Genomic DNA, 6,184 nt, shown 5'->3' with positions numbered 1-6,184 from the left:
TTTTCTGGTTCCTGAATTACAGGGTGAAACGTACGATCACGCAGCAAATCTCGATTCTAACGAATTCTGCGATGAATGTAAAAATGTGATTTTTTTTCCAAAATGTAAACACAAATGTTGAATTTGTAAATCTAGGTCACCAACAGTCATTCAAAGTCTCTTTGGCCACACTGGCCACCATCAACGGATCCGGAAGCATCCAAATTCAGAATAACGGTTATATTGGTTTCTCGAAAATGGCTAGACCGATTTGATCAACTTAGTCTCAAATGAAAGGTGTTGCGTCCCGGAAACTGATATTCCATCTCCATCCGACTTCCAGCTCCGGAGTTACGGGTTGTGGAGTGCGATCACATAGAAAACTCCGATTCAAACCGATACCGCGATGAATGCAAAAAGGTGCTCTTATATAAACTTACCAAGTGTAATAAGAATTAAAGACATTTCCATAATGTTATATTGTACGAACCAGCGATTAAATCATAGTTTGGAGAAATGAGAAAGGCACAATTGCACCTCTAGGTGGATTAAAACAGGTTTTTAATATATTGTCCACTATCGACGATTCCGGAAGTCCGGAATTCCGGGCATATTCCACAATTAAAGCCACATCGGTTCTTCGGTGATGACTGAACCGATTTTCTCAAACCAAGTCTCAAATGGAAGACAAAATATGCAGTTGAGTATTACGTCGCCGCCCCTCCTCCCCCCGCCTTGCCCTTACACCTCCCTCCTTCATCACTCCCCTCCCCTTGGACCACCCTCACTCCCGCATTTCCTTCATCCACCCCGTATACCGAAATAAGATGAAGGATTTCTGACGCATCCTCCACTCCCACTCTACTAACCCCCCATTCCCTTCACTTTCAAACCAATTCCACCATAGGGCATTGCAAAAAAAATTTTTTTTTGAATTCTCGAAGGCCCCCCCTCTCATATTGTGACAAATGTCAAAGTAAGCTCAGATGCCAAATTTCACATCATTTGGACAATTTTAGACCCCCGCCCACTTCGCTTGAAATTTTTTGAAATTGGTGCTATGGGAAAATATGGAGGAAAAATACATTAAATGGAATAACTTTTGAAGTAGCAACCAGAAAATTAAAATTTATACCTCTTTTGGACGGAAATAATCCTAGTATTTGAATGGAGATATATTTGTTTCTAGAAAAATACGGGAAAGTGGGGTACTGGGTCATTTTGGCCCCAAAATCCCCTATTTTTAATGATTTTTCTGCTCCGTGCTGCAAATCATACATATTTTGTAGTTTTTCTAATGTGAAAAAATCTCAGAAATCGAACGGAACCCTTTTGACCTTAGTCCGAATACGAGAAGTTGGGGTTAAATGGCCTTTTGTCATTCATATTAAACTTCATCATTTTCTCGTGAATATATCTCTTTTTTTTCCAAAATGTAAACACAACTGTTGAATTTGTAGACCTAGGTCCCCAACAGTCATTCAAAGTCTCTTTGGCCACACTGGCCACCATCGACGGATACGGAAGCATCCAAATTCAGAATAACGGTTATATTGGTTTCTCGAAAATGGCTAGACCGATTTGATCAACTTAGTCTCAAATGAAAGGTGTTGCGTCCCCGGAAACTGATATTAAATTCCATCTCCATCCGACTTCCGGCTCCGGAGTTACGGGTTGTGGAGTGCGATCACATAGAAAACTCCGATTCAAACCGATACCGCGATGAATGCAAAAAGGTGCTCTTATATATGCTTACCAAGTGTAATAAGAATGAAAGACATTTCCATAAAGTTATATTGTACGAACCAGCGATTAAATCATAGTTTGGAGAAATGAGAAAGGCACAATTGCACCTCTAGGTGGATTAAAACAGGTTTTTTCGTAAGGTTTTAAATTGTACGATGAATCAATCTCTATATTGCTGTGTTTTTTCTCCTCTCTTTCCAGCTTTATTTCGGGAATCACCGGTGCCGGTGTGATGACGAGGGGATGATCGTACACCTGCAGATCGTTTGCTGCAAGAATGGAAATAACCTGAGATTCAAAAAGGTTGTTTCGATCCTTTCATTCAGGTGCGTTTACGAGGGGAGAATTAGAACCAAAGGAAGAACTGACGAAAAATCTGAAATAGGGGGATGAAAGGTTGGTCGGAAATCAGGTTGATACGTAGAATTTGATTATGTGATTTTTTTATTAGGTATTTGAAAAATTGTCTTAAATGAATTCTCGCTCCTCATTAATAGGGACTAATATACAGCTCTATTTTGAGAAACTTAATTCTTTCGAGACAAAACTGTCAATCTTTGTGATTTGGTACGTTCTATTTACAATGCATGTACGCATAAAAACGCCACTTTTCGACGAAATTAATTTTTTGAAAGATTAATCATAGTAGGCAACAGAAAATCTATCATTTCAACAGATAGAGATAGTGATTGACTGTTGAGGAGTAAATTTTCCGTAATTTTTTGTTATTTTTACTTATGGGCATCCTAGAGAGTTAGTGAAATATCCATTAATTATAAAATAAAAAAATGCGTGCAAAATAAAAAAAACCACGATAAGTTCGGATTATTATGCTTCGCTTACATAGACTATCATGCTATGTTTTCGTTCACAAAGTTACATTATTTTGAGAAATTCTATGATGAAAAAGAGATATTTTCAGAGAAAAGTCAATTTTTATTTCGAAGCACATGTCATACACCATTGTAGTCTTCAGAAAAGTTATGTATTTTGACGATTTCTAAAACTTTTTATAATATACCAAAATAAAAAAAAATTAAGGTCTAAAAGAAAAAGTTGAAAAACTGCTTTTAAGGTACCTATCCTAAAAGATGCAGGATGCAATCCTTGGAAAGTTTCCTAAAGACATGAAAGCATGCAAACATGTGTGAAACGCAGGAAATACTTTTGAACGTCATTTTTCAGTTTGGAACCACTGTGTGGCAGTGTCGAATTATAGTCAATACTGAATTGCGATGGTGATGAAACTGAATTAAGATGACTTCCATACGCCTGAGATTCATTGTCATCTTTAGTAATTTTTCCCCCATTGAATACTAGGTAGTGTAGCACAAAATTTGAAATCCATTACCACTGCATTTAGGGCTGTCAATCGAAATCAAACAGTATCCGTTAGGGGAGAGAGGGTAACGGTGTAACAGCAGGAATAAAATCAAAATGCATTAACTGAATCGTTTCTTTCCCTCCTATTCAATGATTTCCAATTCTTTACACGTGTTGCTATAATTTGGAAGACTTTTGATAACTTTATCCCTTTTAATGGATTTTTATTCCATTTTTATGAGTTGCCGTTTAGCGAATAAATGTTTAGTCTATTGCTATTAATTGCATATTTTATGCTTAACATTTGCCGCGACTTCACCTATCGCCAAATTTGTATTTAGGCAAGTGTTGCAGAAATTATCTCTTCTTTCAGGATTGCAGATTATTGGCATATATGGTTGTCCGATGTTACGTGATGATATAGCGATTTCTTTCGTAAACAAACGATTTCGGCCTCAATATAACTTTAATTAGAATTGTTAAAATCTTTGTTAGTACACCAAGGTTTTTTTTTCACAGTTTTTTTGGACGATTTTGTTTTTACACGTTATTTTGTGCACGGATTTTGTAAATAACACTGTCTTTGCTTTTATTCCAAGTCCTTTTGAATGCATAGAACTTGGAAGATTTTTGGAAAAGGCAAATTTTGATGTTTCGTTCTGGACTGCACTTCCATAATATGTTTGTGTTTGGAACAGTTTCAACGAGTCTATGTTTGAAGCCATTTTGAAAAACAAGATAACCGCTTCCGGTCCAGTGGAATTCTCTAAAACCTCATCAATATGGGTATTTTTGGAACGGGATTGGTAAATAGACGTCCGGTTTCGATGATTGAGGCCATTTTGAAAAACAAGATGGCAACTTCGGTTTAGAAAACTTTTCAATTACCACAATCAGGGATGCGAACGGTACCGGTAACCTCCATATTTTCCGGTACATTTATATTTGCACAAGTCTTACAGCTCGCTACTGCTTCTGCCAGAACGATAGCCAAACCGAGTATCCTTCTCCGTACAGCAGTAAAATACATTTTGTGAATTGCTGCACTGCACTCCGACTGCTCGGTAACAGTGTGGCACAGTATAGTTTACCCTCTCGCTTTGAACACTGTTCTCGGCACATTCAAAGGGAGAGGGCCGCCGGTCGTGTCGTAAATTAACCGCATGCATTGTCGTTGTTTGTGATCAAAATTATTAAATAGATTAAAAATATTAAAAATATTAAACAGTGTAAAATAAGGAAAGAGAAGCAGTACCGCTCGCTGTCTGGTGGCTGTACTAGGGGCAGTCTTTTTTGTCATGTTACTGCTTTGCACACAGGCTGCAGTAGCGAACAACAGCACCATCGTATGAGAAATGAGAATGTAGGCAAAAATATTGCAGCCTTTGAAAAAAAGTTAGGCGTTTTGAATCCTTGAGCACAACAATGTGAGATTTTTTGGAATAACATTGATGAATAGATACCGGATGGCAATTACGGGAGTTTCTTCTTACGTAAAAATTAATGCTGAGCACGAGTATTGTGTCGGCTTTCCGATATTTTTTGTTTTGAAAAAAATACGGGCATCAACATGAAACATACGGGGCATGCTAGTTCAGCCGTTTGGGGGCACTATAGGCCAGTACTATTAATGTAAAGTGTCAAGCAATTAATTTCAATTGAAGACTTTCAGCAATTTTCCCAAGCTCCACTGCACAAACCATCGAATCGAGGCCGAAAGTGACGTAAAGATGAACTTCTCACGGATTGAGTTATGCTGGAGTCTTTACGAGCTGAGCACGCAGCTACAGCTCAAAAAAAATCGCCACTGAAAAAATAAAGAAAAAGGAGAGCCAGCAAAGCGGCAAAAACAGATGGAAAAAGAAGGAAAATTGATCGAAAAAGAAAAGAAAAAAGAATCCAAAAAAACTTCTACGAGGCGCAAACATGGTCGTCCCGCAGCTAGGCAACCACGTGAGGCGGAATGCACAACTTTGATTCCACACTCTGGCGACGACGAGGACACAGAAGAAGTCATTCGCAAGTACAAAACCAAATGCAACTGCTGAAAAATACACGTTTTTTCAACATTTCCCTACGCGGTTTCGGTTTTCTTACCTGAATTAAGTCAATAGATACCATTTAATATTGGTGTTATTAATTTTTAAATAATAACAGAATTTAAACTCTTCAAATAAAAGTTGAACAGATGATTTTCTGGGCTTGTACATCGTTTTGTTTAACCTGGAATAAAATGACCAACCGTACCCCAAGATTTTAAAAACATCGAAAAAAAGTACCTTCGCCTTAATAGATTTAGCTTGCCAGAGGTAAAACCTTTCCAACGAGTGCTTGTTTGGCGAAATCAGTGCAAAAAATCCATAACACGAGCTCACCAAAGAAAACTGACCTACTTGACTCCACTCTACTCTACATAAACTTGAACCCTTTACGATAATTCTAACCCGGGCATAAACGCCTACCTTCCCGTATAATTACGTCCTCGATCGCGTTATAAGGTTATAATCTCATTTACTGTTTTTGCAAATAATATACATTTCAAAAATAAAAATATTGGGAAAGGAAAAAAATCGAAAACGATTGCTGCTATCTACCCTGGATGCACTGCTTTTCGCTTTGCCTGTAGGTCTTCTTTCGATTTAATTCGAGATATATATATATATATATATATATATATATATATATATATATATATATATATATATATATATATATATATATATATATATATATATATATATATATATATATATATATATATATATATATATATACAGGGTGTTTGGTTCATGGTTAAGAATCTCTCGGGAGGTGATAGACTGCCATATTTGGAGAAAAAAATTGTTCTACACATACCATCAAATCTCAACCGTTACAGAGTTATTGAACTTTTTGTGTAAAAAACTTATTTGTCTTAAAATACCTCTAACTTTAAAAGTATACTTTGTATTTTAAATGTTTTAGTTCCATTCGAAAGGTGAGAAAATTTCGCATTGAGTGATGCCCTCACTTGTTTCAGCTAATGAATTTAAGTAGCCTTTTCAAAGTAATTTATTGAAAATTAAACAATTTTAAACGATTTTTCGTTCATTTCTTGAAAATCCTAATAGTTAACCTCATCCTTTTAATAATTCAG

Source organism: Topomyia yanbarensis, chromosome 3 (assembly GCF_030247195.1).
Source record: "Topomyia yanbarensis strain Yona2022 chromosome 3, ASM3024719v1, whole genome shotgun sequence".
Classification (NCBI taxonomy): Eukaryota; Metazoa; Arthropoda; class Insecta; order Diptera; family Culicidae; genus Topomyia; species Topomyia yanbarensis.
This window is presented reverse-complemented; position numbering follows the sequence as displayed.